This window comes from Triturus cristatus, chromosome 6 (genome assembly GCF_964204655.1).
Source record: "Triturus cristatus chromosome 6, aTriCri1.1, whole genome shotgun sequence".
NCBI classification, from domain to species: domain Eukaryota; kingdom Metazoa; phylum Chordata; class Amphibia; order Caudata; family Salamandridae; genus Triturus; species Triturus cristatus.
The window spans coordinates 880,345,610-880,363,356 of record NC_140589.1 but is presented as its reverse complement, the minus strand read 5'-3'; the positions used below and the strand labels follow the sequence as shown (position 1 = coordinate 880,363,356).

The 17,747-nt window shown below is 44.6% G+C and overlaps 1 protein-coding gene across 2 annotated transcripts in view; it reads right to left on the bottom strand.

The window, feature by feature from the left end:
• Positions 1–17,747, bottom strand: part of LOC146818004 (uncharacterized) — a 279,254-nt gene that overhangs the window by 261,129 nt on the left and 378 nt on the right. The window lies entirely within an intron of this gene.

Here is a 17,747-nt window from a genome sequence, read left to right as displayed (position 1 = left end):
GAGCAGCGCTAAAGCGCTGTCTCAGACGAGACCTAAAAATGCCCAGATAACGCTGGGGATTAATGATCCTGCTGGAGAGCAATCATTTCTCCGTTAGTAGTTAAGTGCAGATGAACTGTATTTTATGTGGAAGCTCAGTGGGTTAATGTCATTGTGACAGAGATCCTTGTGTTGCTTGCAGTTCAGAAGTTACAATCCTAACATAGGACAGTGACCAATGAACTGTCATCAAAGAGCTGTATGCAAACCTGAATGATATAGTTAGAACTTTGCGTTTTTTGTTTTGTGATATAGTTAGAACTTTCCCAGTCTTTCATTATTCTAATGTTGCTAAAATGAGTATCTTTGGGCAGATATACATTTTTATCAGTAAAGCCAACCCCTAACCACTGGAGTACTCATTTTCATTTCATGAAGTACTCTTTAAACCCTGAGTTTGTGCTTCTCCAGACCAAACCCTCTTAAAATAACTGCCCACCAGTATGGATGACATGTGATTCATACACCTTGTAATCCTCATTGGCTTATGTGACATTCCCTGTAGGCTGATTTACATACTTGTATGATTCGTTGTCTCTGTATAATGTGTGCGTGGTGTAAAGTACTGACACACACTACACTGATATGAGTAGCGCTACACAACAAATGAAATGCATATGAGAGAGGGGCTACATAAAGAGGAGGGGCACTGTTGGAGGGTGGCAGTGAGGGAATCCGAGGAGGAGGTAGTGGGAGTGGCTATGGAGCGATGAGGGGCACTGTTGGAGGGTGGCAGTGAGGGAATCTGAGGAAGAGGTCATGGGGGGAGGGGGGAGCTAGGGAGAGATGAGGGGCACTGCTGGAGGATGGTAGTGAGGGATTCTGAGGAGAAGGTCATGAGGGGGAGGGGCTACAGCGAAATGAGGGGCACTGGTGGAGGGTGGCAGTGAGGGAATCCGAGGAGGAGGTCATGAGGGGGAGGGGCTATGGGGAGATGAGGAGCACTTGTGGCGTATGGCAGTGATTATTGGTGTGGCGCCAAAAAAGACTTTCGCATCAGCGCTAAAGCCGGCCTTGTCATGGCCTTTCTGTTTTTGTTTATTTAATTAGCAGTCGGGTCATAAGGGCTACTGTGCAACATACTTTAAAGTGTGTGCTAATTATATTTACTGCTATATTCAATGTTTTAAGTTTGAAGGTGATTTTACTAATGTTTTTACCGGGAAAAATGAAAGTGGAGCCCGATGGTGCCTGATATGGGGCTGGGGCCCAAGGTCAGCTGTGAGATAAGGTGCACTGGAGAGGAGTAGTGGATAATCAAGCCTGTAAGGAAGTGCGTTGCGGAGTCTGGGGTCAGGTGGAGGTAGCAATGAAGAGGGATCCTCCATGAAGGCTCGAACAGAGGGAGCCCAAGTAGTGTCACTTGCCTGATACTACCACCTCAGAAACCTCCTCTTCCCATCAAAGGAAAATTACATAGAAAAAACAGTTTTTGAGAGTGATAATATTTAGAAAGAGATTTGGAAAAGAGTGCGATTTACTGGGCCTTGTAAGACTAAGAAGAGATAAAGGAGGGCCCGGAGGATTTGCAGTCTGGGTGTTGCTACTCCCAAGATAATTTTGAAAAAAAAACTATAGGGTCAAATACTGCATTTTATTTTCAACACCCCATTTTTACACAAATTCTCTCAAAAGCCATTACTGTGCCAAGACAACATCCCCAGGAGTTGACCACATTTTTTTTCAAGATGCACAATATGTTCCTCCCATAAGTAAATATTTACCTCCACTTTGCCAAGGCCTGTGTTTTGTCCTGCTTGCTCACATGTTATCTCACTCAGGCTCACTACCCCCATTATTCATTCTCATTCACATTCCCTTTTACTCAAAATTGCTCACTTGCACTCACTCTTCAACATTCGGTATCACATTCTCACTCACTCAGTCTCACCACTTTTTCCTACTCTGATTACCTCATTCTAACTTACAGTTTCACTAACTCTACGTGACTCCTTCTCACTCACTTTCTCTCACTTTTATCGACATACACTCTTTCACTCATGCTCAGTTACATTCAGGCACTCAATCATTCACACCCACATTTACTTACTCGCACTCATTCTTCTTTGCAGGACACTTGAATACATATGTGCTATACTATGTTTGAGCAGCTAGCTGGCTGACATGAATAAGAATTATTTATTTATTTATCTCACTTGTAAAGCGCACTCTCACCTAACAGGCATCCTGGCGCTGACAATCAAGAGTGCACAATTTGTGGATAAGAAGGAGCCCTTGTGGGTTTCCGTGAGTCAGATCAGATTCTCTTGAAGAGTTCCTTTGTCTCTGAGCCCTGCTTAACACATGTGTACAGGAGGAGCCCTATATTCATGTCCTCAATGTTTGAGACAAAAAATACTCATTGACTTCTGAACGAGAGTAAAAGCGTTAAGGTAACATGTCGTTCCTGCTTATATTTTGCATGCTTTACATAATCCTGCATTCCCTATGAGTATTTGCTTTTCCCAGAATGTTGTTACTTTTTTTCAGGCACTGCATAATTTGAAATGAGTCACATCCAGGTGCTTATAATGGGGCAGAATTGGGTTGTAGGTGAAGACAGTGCGAGTTTCACTCAGCGGGGCAGAAGGGTGTTCGGTGGGGATAGGATGTGGCATTATGGCCAGAGCTACCAAATTTGGAACTGGGGAACCTGGTTCAGCCTTCATGCCTTGTCCATCAGACCACTCCTGAGGGAGCACCCATGATAGACTTTAGAAGGCCCCACTAGACCTTAGAAGCCCTGGTCTCTTAGCACCAGCAGGTGAACCCTACCTATGGCCAGTTGGGTAAACTTGAAGCCCTGTCCACCACAATTCATACTGAAGTTCACCACCAGTCTTGCGGGCAGGTCTACAAAGCAGCACACCCTAGAGCAGCAGTGGCTTTGTCATGCAGTAGTTTTCCTGCAATAATAAAAGTCTCCCACACAACCCCCACGGTTTTTGACACATTCATAGATTTACAAGGACTTGTAATCCTGGGAATGCGGCAAAATCTTGCGCTGCCCCAGAGGAGGCATAACTAGGAGAAATATCTTTATTTCTCCTTGCTTTTTCCTCTTTCAAACTGTGCTTTATTCTGCAGCCCACATAGAAGATGAAAAAGCCCCTCAAGATTGTTTTTGTACAGGAAGGTGCCCCTTCCTGCACAAAAACAATCCTGCATGCAAAGGAGGCACCCTTGCAACATGGGGCAAGTGTGCCTGCGTTGAAGCTAGGCTGTCGAAATGGCGCCAGTGCAGGGGGAAAAGACGGGAATGCACCATATTGGATAAATACGGCACATTCCCGCCCTTTCCCTGTGACACAGGGCAGCGCAGCAAAGTAACTTGCTGTGCTGCCCTGCGCCACCATTACCATAAATATGTCCCTAAGCTCACAAATAGTAAATTGACCACACTAATTATCTGTGTAAGAGCATGTATTGATAAACACACTGAGCCACTGACCTTTTTCTTGGACCTTGTTGAGTTGCCAAGCACAGCAGCAGATCTAATCTTAGATACCTTACATGCATGCTTAGAGAGACACGGTTTTACTGATGAGTATTTAAAAAGTAATTTGGTTCAGCTTGTAACAGATGGTGCTTCCAATATGATAGGTAGGAAATCCGGTGTGGCAACTCTTCTGAAACTGAAATATCCACAGTTGAGTGTATGGCACTGTGCTAACCACAAGCTGGAGCTTGCTGTGGGTGATATTTGTAAAGAAGTCGCAGGCATTAATCAGCTCAAATTGTTTTTTGATAAACTATATACCACCTACCATGCCTCTCCGAAAAATCAGAGAGAGCTTGGGGAATGTGCTCTGGAGGTATAAGTAAGACTTCTGGCAATTGGAAAGGTGCTAGATATACGTTGGGTGTCCTCAAGTGAAAGATCTGTGAGAGCTGTTTGGAATAACTACAAAGGACTTAATAAACATTTCATGGAATTTTCCGAAGACTCAACAAGAAGTGACATTGAGCAGAGGAAATATGCTGGTTTAAACCGTTTATTAACCTCCCTGGTGTTTTTTGAAAATATGGGCATTTTATATGATGCTCTCACAGAATTGGGTGACCTATCCAGAAGGCTGCAGCGGCGTGATATGACCATATATGAGGCCGATCGTTCAATACAGATGCAGATTTTAGTGTTTGAATCAATGGCTGATGCACCCGGGCCCTTTGTTTGCTACAACTCCATTAGATGCAGCTGAACGGATGCAGTGTGCTGGTGTAGGACTGCAACAGAACAAAGGCTGTGTTAGCATCAACAGGGCACAGTTCTTTAGGAGCTTAGCAAATAACCTGTGAAAAGGGATGACAATGTCTAATGCATCAAATGTTTCTAGATGCACAACCACAAACAATGATGAAACAGAATACAAAGAGTTAGTACATAGAATGAAACTCCTACAACCAGTTTATTGGCCAGATCCGGTAGACATCTTATACGGTGAGGGAGAATTACAAAACCTTTGTAGCAGGTTGCATGGATTTGATACCAGGCAGTACATCCTTGGTTTCAGAGAGTACAAACAAAATAAAAATTGCATCTCTGAAAGCCTGAAACCATTAATGCACATTATAAACACCTTTTGTACCTCAACTGCTGAATGTGAACGGGGCTTTAGTGTAATGAATGATGTGCTCACACCACTGCGGAACAGAATATCAATCAATCTTCTGTCTTTTACAATGTTCATAAATATCGTGGGGCCACCTGTCATAGAATTTAAACCTGAATTTTATGTTCAGAAATGGTTAGAAAAAGGGAGGAGAAGTGCAGATGAAAGAAACTGCATGGCTCGGAGACAAATGGCTTATGATTCCACTTATAAGCGTATTTGGAATATTCTGTGATTGGAAACATGTCCCACATTGTAAATGAATTAAATATAAACAACTTATATATTAAACCTCAAATAAACATGTTTATTGATTCTTTGAATTAAATAACGTTATAAGCTGTAACTGGTCAGTGAAATGCCAAACGTTCAAAAATTGGTATGTTTTGCTATTTCTAGCCACACCTCCAACTCCGCCCACTAATCCAATCCTTGGGTTATTCCCGCCCACTGAGTCTCCGCCCACAGTTCCCCTACTTTTTTTCCCCCACTTCGACCACTGGCTGATAGAAGTAATGTTGCAAAATGAAACGGACACCCTGAGTAGCCAAGAGTGTCTCAGCCAGCCGGTCTGCCGTTGAAGCCTCTAGAAAGTTAATGAAGGGTTTAGCAGAAGGGACAAGGGAGCTGCAAAAGAGATACAGCGTCCCCAGCTTCACCTCTGCCCCCTCCTCCAAGGGCCGCGTCGCAGAGCCCGAGAGGCAGCAACAGAGGAGCAGAATATGTCTGCAGACTAGTCTGGCCCTTAAACCTTTGACACAAACCACAAGTATTTGGCAGGGGAAACACACGAAGGAGAGTGCAAGAAAACACAGCCGTGCTAACTGCACTTGATCTAAAAGAAAATAATAAGCAGATGTTGCACAGTGTTGAAAAAGAAAAACATTTCTCTGCAAAATGACTGTAATAGACGCCCAAACACCATACACATTAAAAATAAATTTAAGGAATTTCGTACTTAAAACAATATGAATTATTCAAGGTCATCAGGGCAAGACTCTGCAGTAGGCAGCTGGCTCTAGCAGCCAGCCCCCCCCCCCCCCCCCATCCCCGGGAGACTGGGGCCCACTTTGTCCTTGGCTTAAAACGCCTCTGCCAGAGACAGACATCTCAAGCCAGGCAGTGGCCTGTATAAGGCCAGTCCACATCCTGAGTGAGATGAAAGCAACTAGTGCCTCCCTCCCTGAAGTACATACCTCAGTAACAACCGTATGTATAGCGCCCTAATGATTGAATGAAGGAAAGGATTTGTAGAGTGCCTGGATACTATGAGTGTGTCCCGGCACTAGACAGAGCCAGGAGAGAGGCTATGAGGCATCCAATCCCTTAAACAGGCGGATTTTCAATTGTTTGTGGAATAATTTGTGATCTGGAATGTATCTGAGGGCGAAGGGAAGCTCCTTCCAGAGTTGACCTGCCATCGCCGAGCAGCAGAACAGCCTTTTTCTTTCAATTGGTGAATGGAATGGATATGAAATGAGACGACTGAGAGCGTAGGCTCTTTTGGGGAGGTGTGTGCAGGGGGGGGGGGGGGGTCGACCTGTTCAGAAGGTAACTTGGGACGGTCTTATACAGGGCTTTAAGTGGGATGAAAAAACTGGAGGGTCTCTCAAAGGGGCGTTGCCAATTTAATTAGGGGCGTGGCTTAAAACACATAAGCTAAAAATCTGTGTTTAGCATAGTGTACTGCCCGACTTGTATTTTGCTGTTTCGGTCATTGCATCCAGATATATGATACAACAAGTAACGTCATACCTACAACAAGTCAGGACTATTGGCTTTGTCAATGGTTGTTAGTTGCATACGATAAATAAGCAGCAACTATGGCTTGTATATTAGACTTGTTCATTTCAAATTTATAAATAGAGTTTATTATACGCCGGAACGGCTGCACAGGTATGGCTTGCGTAAGGGGTCGGAGTGTGAAAGGTGTGCGCACCCAGTGGCAGATTTCATTCATTTAGCATGGTACTGCCCCGGCGTGGCTAAATTCTGGGAGGATGTATTTCGGCAGATTGGAGAGATAGCTGGCTTAGACCTGGTTCTGGATCCCGCGGTTGCGTTATTGGGACATACGAGGGGGCTCCCGAGGGCAGCGCGTAGGCTGGTAGATATGGGCATGTTAATAGCCAAACGCAGAGTTGCTTTGGGTTGGATGCGAGGCCCACAGCCCACAATGGAGCAATTTAAGCGAGACGCACTATATTGCTGTACGCTGTCGGAGCTGTTTAGTGAACTGCTTCCTCCAAGGAGCAGACCAAAAAACTTTTGGGGATTGTATGCGGACTACCTCAGGAGTGGGGGAGCGGGTGCAGGTCTTGGTGCGGGGGAGGAGGAGGCGCATGCTCCAGACTCGGAGGCAGGCTAAGAGTGCTATGCGACAGCTAGCGCAGTTCTAACTTATGGCGAGCAGAGGGTACATGCGTACCATGTTGCGCAACGAGAACTGGAGGGCATAGTGGGTCACGCGACACGGTTGGTATGTGCACGCAGCGGTTCGGTGAAACAGAGCCATTGGACGATAGGACCAGAGTGGGTATTGAGCGTGAGGGGGAGCCTCCGGGAGCGACTGACAGGGACTTTCAAGAGTTGTGGGAGGGTGGGAGGTGGGTGTTGATGTTCAGTTTGGCGAATTTTAAGGAAGAAAACTTTGTGCTCCCACTTAGGGACCGGACTATAAGTATATGCACGGTGGGCGGCAGTCATGTATAGAGATATTGTATTCTGGTATGTATAAGACAGCGATACCCGACCTCCGGGATGTGGGAAACGCTGAGACATGCAATGATTATTGGATGCAAAGCAGCTGGCCCTAAGGGTTGTAGGCGAGTAGATGTGTACGCCACCTTGATTATTCACTCTAAAATAAATAATAAAAAAAATTACAACAACAAAAAAAAACTATGGCTTGTATATACTTTTGAAAAAGCTTCCACTTAAAACACTGGTGACACCACGACGATGTTGCTGCTCCTGAGTTTCAAAAACAGAAGGAAAATCCAGAGAGAAAATGACTGTTTTTAGAGGATTTCCATTTCCCTACAACCGTAACTTCTCCACTAGTGAGAAATGAGCAGTGTGAGCAGCGCACATCGATGTGCCTGCTGTCACTGCAGTCTGGAAAAAAAGTACCGCCTGTGCCAGCCAGGGCACAAAACAGAGCCTGATAGGGACCCGTTTTGAGGCACCCTTTAAAAAACTGCTGGTGCTCAGACCCGGCCCACTTAAAGCCGTGGTCTTATAAAAGGCTGAGAGGGCAACTGTCAGTGCTTTAAAGGAGACTCGTGCCTTCACTGGCAACCAGTGTAGCTGAATGAGTGTCACTGGCACCCCGGTGGCATGCTGGGACTGTGCTGCCAGACCGACTGCTCAGCATCACAGCACTCACTGCTGCTGTATGTATTCATTCTCTAGGGTCTGTGGCAGGGGCGTGAGCCACACACAGGCAGCGGGTACTGCAATGACGTGTCAGAGGGAAGATGGCACGAAATGAAGAAGGATGAAAGGCAGAGGGGGCCTGCAGAGATGGGAACCTTTGATCTACAGAGAAAGATATACACGCCCATACACACACACAAATACACACGCACATACACCCACGCACACATACGCACGGACGCACAGATACACAGGTAAACACATACATACACTTCCTTTTGTTGCTCAACTCACTGAGATGCATCCTTGGCTTAAATATTAGAAAATATTACGAAGAACAAACGTTTCTCGGTCACTCCCACAATGGCCCAGTGCCAGGCGTGTTCACTGGCAACTAATACAGTTCCCCCCCGCCCCCTCCCGCACACTTCCCCATGCTCTCGAACATGGCCTAGGGGGCACGAGCCTGCCAACCCGGGCATGATGCAAAACGCGCAATATGTCAGGTCTCGAAACAGAATTCAGGCTGTGGAGCTAGCCACGTGAACGAGGAATGGCATATGTCACCCTGAGCCCCACTGAGATACGAAAATATTACACAGATGTTCTGGGTCGTGCCAGAAACCTCTTTTTATTTGCGGTCAAAGTTCAGCCTGTTTATCTCTCAGTGTTCTTTGGCAGGGCTGTCCGTCCCCACACGCTGCAGTGAGAAGTGAGGAGCCTCCACTGATGAAGTCTTAAAGGACCAGCTGGGAATCCGTTTCGCAAACCCAACTGCGTTGCCGGACTATATAAAAAAAAAATCCACAGGAAACATGCTGAATGTAAATTAAAGTGCAGCATCCCGTAAGTGGTGTGCACGCGCTTTAAGGGTGAAAAAAAACAGCGATCTGGGAGGGATGGAGGGGGCGGGCAAACAAGGCACAGGAAACACGCCTAACTTAAATTAGAACAGCGAGAACAGCGTCCCGCTACTGGTGTGCAATGTGCGCGCTTTAAGGTAAACCAGACCCACCGTCTCGGTTACAGTCGTGCATTCTGGAGATCCCACTGACGCCTCACACTGGCAAAAACACAGACACCAACACGGACACACAGACACCATAACGGAAACACAGACACCAAAATGGACACTCCCAGCCATGTGACGAGCGCTGCTTTTGCATCAGATTAGCAGGAACTGACAAGGTAGAGAAGACGCCTCGAGCAGCTGCTCGGCAAACTCTAAAATAGGGTATTAAAGATGTAAGAGGAACAAAGAGAGGGTTTTCACAAAACCGCAACGAGCGGGTCACAAAAGGCCGCTGACGTGGGCTCTGGTGGTGCCGCGCTACCACAACAAAGGGAACACTGGCAGGTTTGCATTTGTGATTCTGCTGCAAATAACTTCCGTTTATACAGAGTACCGCCACAGATTCCCATAAAAATCTGTCCTAATGTAGGGGAAAACTGAATGCTCTCTAGTCCAACGGCCATGCGCATGCTGCAAGCGGGATGCCAAATAAAAAAGAAACTAATCACAATCAAGTTTGAAGCAAATTATGGCAGCTCCCGGGCCTCCTTTACATCTTCATTCCTCGATCTCTTGTCTTTATGGGGCCATGTGTTTCAAATTAGCGTGGAACACAAGGCCCCATAAAGATAAGAAAGTGCTTTGCGACAGCAGCAAAGCAGGCCACCGAGTCCGGCTTGGAGGCCAAAGGGCGTCAACCAAAAACCCTAATTTCCGATGGCAGGCCACTATTTAGCATAAACAGTGACGCCAGCCAATAGAAATGAGGGGCGGGGCTTAAAGCCCTCTTCTGACAGTCCTTGCTAACAATAAATCTCACGAGGCTAGCAGCGCATGCGCTGCCACGCCACGTGAGACCTAACGAGGCGAGCAGCGCATGCGCTGCCACGCCACGCGAGACCTAAAAAATATTTTCTAACAGCATGCAATGGTTCCATGGACCACTGCCTACTCTTAAAAAATGAAACTAAAAAGTTTAATTTTTTTTCCTTTTTAAATGCATCCCGTTTTCCTTTAAAGAAAACGTGCTGTGTTTCAAAGAAAAAAAAGATTTCTCTAGATTGACTCCTTGTTCCGTGTCCTTTTTTCTGTCCTCTTAAGTTCTGGGATGAAGATAAAGACTTACCCCAGTCCGCCACTGTTTTCTCAAAGCCACTTTAGGACACCATTTCCTTCCAGCTCTTCTACTTATCACCACTGGAGACTACAGGCAAGCCTTGTCTTGCACCACCCTCACCTCTCTTCACACGTTTAGAATGCTGTTTGCCAAGGCATATATAAGTGCCATGGGCCCCAATCACCATCCCCAGGCCAACACCATCTCATAGAACGGTGGAAGAGGAGGCCGTTTTAGGAATGGTAAAAGAGGAACATGCCCCAAGCTGTCTGCTATATATCGCCTTTCCCACTTAATATCAAGTGAAAGTCATAACTGAGGGTTTTTGCATAAAAGCGAATGTGAAACGATTCAACAAATTCTGAAATCTAGTTACCTTCTGAAATAACAGCTGATTTTACCAACCACAAAATATCTATGACACTGACAATAAAACATTTAATTTTATGTGCTAGCGTGTGAGTAGTAAAATTGTTTTTAATCTAAATGTTTCAGAGTTTTTAAATTTTACAATTATTATCTTGTCCCCCCCTAGGACTGCCATTCCCTACTACTGACTTTTGTATGAGGAATAAAGAGTCAGCTCTGAATTTGTTTGAGCATCATGGTAGACAGAGGCAAAAGCAGCATTAACTTCAGTCCTGGGAAGTTATTAATGATCCGAAGTAGGTTGCGAGGATTTAATTAGAAGGATTGTGATGTCTCCCAACCTGTAGTTATGGAAAGTTTATAAGCATGTCTCAATTTTCACTGTGGTAGGTCTCGAGAAAATTCATTGTGATTTGGCTCATGTTCAATAAGAAGATACTTAGGGGCATATGTAAAGATTAGCCCATTTCCGACTGCAAAAATTCTATTTTACTTGTACAAAAACACAAATCACGATTCAGTAACACTTTACTGATTCACAATTTGTGTTAGCGATTTTGTATTTGAAAGGGGCGTCCGTTCCAAATACCGTTTCGTAGAGGTATGTGTTAATGTTTTACGACCGAATTCCGGTCACAAAACAATATTATTTTTATTGACACCTCGAAGGTTGTAACCCATTTGCAAATGGGAAGGGGTCGGACCCCTTCCCTTCTGAGAATGTTAACAAATATGTTTAAGAGCAGGCAATGATCCCACAGACCACTGTTCACTCCTAAAAAATGATTTATTTATTTTTTATTTTGAAACGCATCCTGTTTCCCTTTAAGAAAAATGGGGAGCATTTCAAAGAAAAAAAGATTGCTTTATTTAAAAGCAATCACAGATATGGTGGCATGCTGACCCCAAAAGGGTCCCCGTCCTTGTGTTGACAAGCATTCCTAAAAGGTCACAAACTGTGACCTACCTCAATAATATTCAATAGGTAGGTTGACTCCTGATCAAGCCCATTTCCACCTCTGTCTCTCTGGGCAGACCACATAGTCAGAGAAGAGTGGTGAATTGTGGTGCTGAAACAATAAATAACTACAACCTCTCAGATCAGGAGGACAGCGCTGCGGCCCCACATAGGTGAATCAGGCTGCGCCATGCCTTGTGTTGTCCTCCGGCAAGGCACTCTGTCACTACAGGAGGTGACTAGCCCAGAGGCGATAGCTACTTTATTTCTTTCTGTGCAGCCAACTGCGCACTGGCCAGGCAAGTGGTGCCGTCGTACGTGACCCTCACAGTGCTCCTTGTTGAGAAGGAGCTTGTGCTGGCAGGCAGGGGCGTAGCTTGGTCAGTAAGACTGGAGGGGTGGATGTGAGCTTTTGATTTCCCAACAATCAGGCTGGCATATAATGTTTCAATACATTATAAGACAAGTAGGGTGCATGAGAGGGGCCTAAGGGGCAATTGAAAAGGAGAGGATAGCTGATTGGTTGGATTACTAATAACAATATTTTGAGGACTTTCAAAACAGAGAGGGAAGGAGTGTGTGTGAGTTTTTGTCTGTCCATGTAAACATCCCTGGTGAAATCGGACATCTCAAAATCCCCAACTGAAAGCAGCTGTACCCAACTATTTATCAGAAAATACATTTATTAGGGGGGTGCAACACCCCAAACACCCCTCCTGAAGCTACACCCCTGCTGGCAGGATGTTGTTTTTGCCTGGCTCAAGTGAGTCACAATTTGAGTCCTGTGTTGAGAGTCCCTGTAGGCAGCCTGCCGAACTTAATTTCAGCTGCTCAGGCCGGATCAATTTGTTGGTATGAATGACTACTAGTCAGGCTCCCTGCAATTAGCACCGTACAGTCCACCACAGACTGCCTGCACCTCCATAAGTGGGTATCATGGTGAGAAACTAGAGAAAAATTGTGATGAGAACAGGATTGATTAAAACACCCCAAAACCACTACCCAGAATTGTTCAATTCACAGTCTAATGTTTTCAGAGTTAAAACATTTTCAATTCTAATTATTAACAAAATAATTTTTGATCTGATCCTACTAGTTAGTATTGGTGACACCATTAGGTCTGGCTTCTTTTGTGCATATGTTCATTGCTGTGTGATATGTCTGTATACAGTGACTGAAAACTCACAGAGAGACATTCAAATACTGGTCATTGCTTTGATTTACTTCCGAGAAAGTGTCATCTATTTCACAGTTAAAATTAAAGCCATTCTCATGAGAAAAGCATTTGTCATAAGAGAACTCCTTTGAAAATTGATACTTGCCCTACGTTATATTGTATCCTATTGTTTCGTACCTTTTTCTTTGTCAGTCAGTCAAATAGCCTTTATTTCGACAATGTCATAAAGGGTACATAGACAATAAAACAACACTTTTCAAAATTCATAATTAACACCAGAAAAGAAAAATTACATCTCATTGCATAATATTACTTAGAACCATCTGAATCGGAATCCATTAGTTCCATGAAATTCAATTTGCTACAAGTTAGCATTGGATATCAACTAATTTGCACCGCTTAAGCCACATGGCTGAGAGATATTTGCAAATTGCAAATACTGTAAAGCCCACTGTGTCTGACTTTAGAATTCTATAAGCATGTTGGTATTGCTTAAACCCCAAGTTTCTACACAGTGGTACCAGCCAAAATCTCCTGGAATTCATATATGCAGGACAGAAGAAAAAGACATGGAGTTCATCCTCCACGCCACAGGTACAACCCGGGCATGACATGTCCGAGGATACTGACCACTTACTAGTGAAGACTTTAAGCGGAAGAGTGCCAAGTCTCCACTGGATGTAGAGTTTCCTGACAAAGATTGGATATACAATATCCATAAAGTTTTCAAAGCCATAGCAATTTTTAAAGTCAAGGAAAGAAGTGGTTAGTGAACCCAGTGTTACGGCACAAAAAGTGGATCTAAATCTGTGCTCCTTATAAATCCTAGTAAGGTTTTTTCGCGAGATCTCACTGCACGCTTTTTCTAGGTCATCCCAAATGGCTTCTAGGCCAATTTTTGTCAGTTCCTGCTTGATGAATACTAGCCAATGGATCTTTCTTGCCTTGTTATAGGCAAGTAACTGTTTTAATTCCTCCCTATAATTGAATAGTTCAGGCGTTGACCAGAGTCTGTGCCAAAACCTTAAGGGTTTAATCCCTAATTCATCTTCGATTGGATTTAATCCCAAATCGAACCTTAGGGGTAGGGTAGGTGTACCTTGCGGAAGGGACAGCAGTTGTCGCATAAATTTGGTTTCAATTTTGGCAATTGCTGTTACCTTCGTGTGACCCCACAACTCCCTGCCATAGAGGACTGCTGCTCTTACTTGTACTTTGTATATCTCAAGGGCGGGGCTCACTGGCTTCAATGATGAAGTATTTGACACCTTGAGTATACCACCCGAAACTGTGCAAGTTTTAGTTGGGATTTAGCAATTTGGGGTCCCCATGACATATTTTCTTGTACTAGAACCCCAAGATAGGTGAAGGTAGTCACCCTTTCCAGGTTCCCTTTGCCCAAGGTCGGAGTCGAACGTGTAAATGCCACGGGATTAAATATCATGTATTTAGTTTTGTCAACATTAATCTCTAGTCCTTTGAAAATTGACAATTGCCCTATGTTATATTGTATCCTATTGTTTTGTACCTTTTTCTTTGACTTCAAGGTACAGGTATCATAAGAGGATTCATTGGAGACAGATGTGTTGCCCTGTATTGTTTTTAGGTCGAGGACTATCCGGTCTGCCGAAGGCAGAACCGGAAGTCGGAGATTTAATGTTTCTGAGAGGGGCTCCTTAGCCCGCCTCTCTTTTTGCCTCTCCTCCATTGGCTGGCTTCCTAAACGAAGGCCAGCCATTGGAGGAGAGAGCCGTCCCTCCAAATAGGCTCCGTCTTTTTCAGATTCGGGGGCGTGTTCCTTGCTGTTCTTTCCACTTTTTAGCCACGCCCTTTTAGAACAGCAGGAACACGCCCCCGAATCCGAAAAAATGTCGAAGCTTCCATCCGCCATTTTTTAGGACTTTTGGCCAGCGCCGCCGGTACTGTTCTGTTTTCACTCCCCGTCGCTCTTTCTCTGCCCCCTGCCTTGCCTCTCCTTCCGTTACCCCTGTCTGCCTGTATTTCCATCCCTCTCCTGTTCAGCTCCTCTCTCGTTCAGTATTCTGTGTTCCCGGCCATCCTCTTCCGGTTTCCTCGCGGCCTCTGTTCCGGGCTCCTACTCTGGGTCAATATTTGCATTGGGTTCGTCCGGCCTGTGCTTTGTCTGCCGCGTTCAGTCTGCTGGGCGCAGCGTTAGGGACTCATCTGGCGCTGCCGTTTCCACAATTTCTCAGTAACTATAACACGATTTTAGAACTGTTTTCTTAGAAAATTTGCTATTATTCCCTTTTTTTAAAATTCCCAATGATTTTCACTTGTTAATCTCGAAAACCTTTAATTAATTTATAATTTGCCTGTATTTCCATCCCTCTCCTGTTCAGCTCCTCTCTCGTTCAGTATTCTGTGTTCCCGGCCATCCTCTTCCGGTTTCCTCGCGGCCTCTGTTCCGGGCTCCTACTCTGGGTCAATATTTGCATTGGGTTCGTCCGGCCTGTGCTTTGTCTGCCGCGTTCAGTCTGCTGGGCGCAGCGTTAGGGACTCAGCTGGCGCTGCCGTTTCCACTTCTCATCCTCGTGCTTGATGGAAAGGTAGTATTAGCTTTCACACTTCTACCTTCTATTTAAAACATTATGCACAGTTTTTTTCAAATCTAAAAGCGAGTACTGGGTAGTTGTAATCTACATACATCTGACACTGCATAAGCTTAAACATGAACTTTGCAAAAATATTTTGAGTAAAGTGCCCCCCTACAGTACATTATACTAATATTGCACGTCAGTACTGTTCTGTTTTCACTCCCCGTCGCTCTTTCTCTGCCCCCTGCCTTGCCTCTTCTTCTTCTCCTTCCGTTACCCCTGTCTGCCTGTATTTCCATCCCTCTCCTGTTCAGCTCCTCTCTCGTTCAGTATTCTGTGTTCCCGGCCATCCTCTTCCGGTTTCCTCACGGCCTCTGTTCCGGGCTCCTACTCTGGGTCAATATTTGCATTGGGTTCGTCCGGCCTGTGCTTTGTCTGCCGCGTTCAGTCTGCTGGGCGCAGCGTTAGGGACTCAGCTGGCGCTGCCGTTTCCACAATTTCTCAGTAACTATAACACGATTTTAGAACCGTTTTCTTAGAAAATTTGCTATTATTCCCTTTTTTTAAAATAACCAATGATTTTCACTTGTTAATCTCAAACCTTTAATTAATTTATAATTTTTACCTTTTAACAGAACCGGCAGATGCGGATGAATTAAACACTCAAACACATCCCCATGAAATCCGTAGAACTACTGTGCGATGCTTAAACCCTGTGATCCCAATAAAAACAGTTTGACAAAGAAATTCCTTAACTTATGAAAAGCGAAACTTGAGAGATACATTTTGGAGATTTCATGCAGTCTGTTGGGGCCGGCAGGGGCTTCGAGTGGTGGGGGTCGCTATGGCTGTCAGTGTTCTTCATTGAAATGCCCATAGAGAGTTTTGCCAAAAGGTTGGCGGCACCGAATGCCCCTCATTTCAGCATGAAAACAGAGGCTAATGTGTCCCGTGGAGACATCTCGAATCTCAGTATATAGTACACCACTGAAGTCACAAATGATTCCTGCTGTACATGTCGATTCGCTCATATTGGAAAATACACTTCCATCACAAAGCCATATGAAGCGCAAGCTGTGCAATCTAGATTTTCTTCTGCCAACAGCATGACATGACATGAGATGTCAGCTTCTAGTTGATTAAATTGGGACTGCAGCCTTACAAAAAAGATGAACTGCTTCAAGGCCTATGCATTTTACAGTAGCTTTTGTATTGGGATGATACCGGCGACGTAGTCCGGAAGCTTCCTGCAGGCCCAATAATTGGCATTTGTTGTGCATGGTTTTAAGAATGTGGATTTTTTGTGTGGATAATGGTGGAAGAGCTTAAATATTGTGCTCAAGGCTTGGTGGAGGCTGCCCCGTTCATGTTGTAGCATACCTGTAACAGATACTTCCTATCTTTGGGCGGTTGTGTGAGAAGTTATCTTTAAGCTTCTTTGGGTTGGTTTGATGTGGGTTCATTATCTGACCTAAGTGGAAAGCACCACTCTGCTTACATCTCACTACCTCACAACATCCCTCTCCCTCACTACATCACTGTTTCACTACCTCACTCTCTCTCACTACATAACTCTCTACCTCACTACTCCACTCTATCTCACTACCTCACTATCTCACAACTTCTCTCTCTCAAAACATCACTACCTCACTCTCTAGCTCACAACCTCACTCTCTCTCACTACCTCAATCACTCTCTATCTCACTACCTCACTCTTTCTATCTCACTAACTCACTTTCACTACCTCTCTCTCTATCTCACTACATCACAACATCACTCTATGCTTATATATCACTACCTCCCAACATCCCTCTCCCTCACTACCTCACTCTTTCATTACCTCACTCTCTCTATCTCACTACCTCACTCTCTATCTACCTCACTCTCTATCTCACTACCTCACTCTCTCTCACTACCTCACTCTCTCTCTCTCTCTCTCTATCTCACTACCTCACTCTCTCTCTGCTAATGCAATAGGTATCACATATGCAAAAAAAAAGCTAATGCCAATAGAAATGACTGCCATTTATTTAGGGATACAAAAATGATAAAAAAAATAATGAGCAATACCAATAGCTCTACCTATAATATTGCCGAGACCATTGCATTGTAAATGCTTGTTTTTGTTGTGCTCCTATTGTACTACAACCCTCATCAGCAATCTCTTTGTACAGCACTCTGATACCCTGGTGGTCATGTTCGCGCATTATAAAACACTATGAATAAAATAAAGACAAAAGAATGTCAAACGTAGCCAGTCAAACCACAGAAATGTCACACATGAGCGATCTCTTTGTACAGCGCTCTGATACCCTGGTGGTCATGTTCGCGCTTTATAAAACACTATAAATAAAATAAAGACAGTAGAACGCCACACATTGTCAAACCACAGAAATGCCACAGAAGCAATCTGATTACTTAGCAGCTATGCATAACTGTCAACTCGCTCACGTTTTACAGGTATCACCTACTTTTTACTTCTATTCACACACCTGACAAACAAAATGCCTCCATAGACTTTAATGAAGG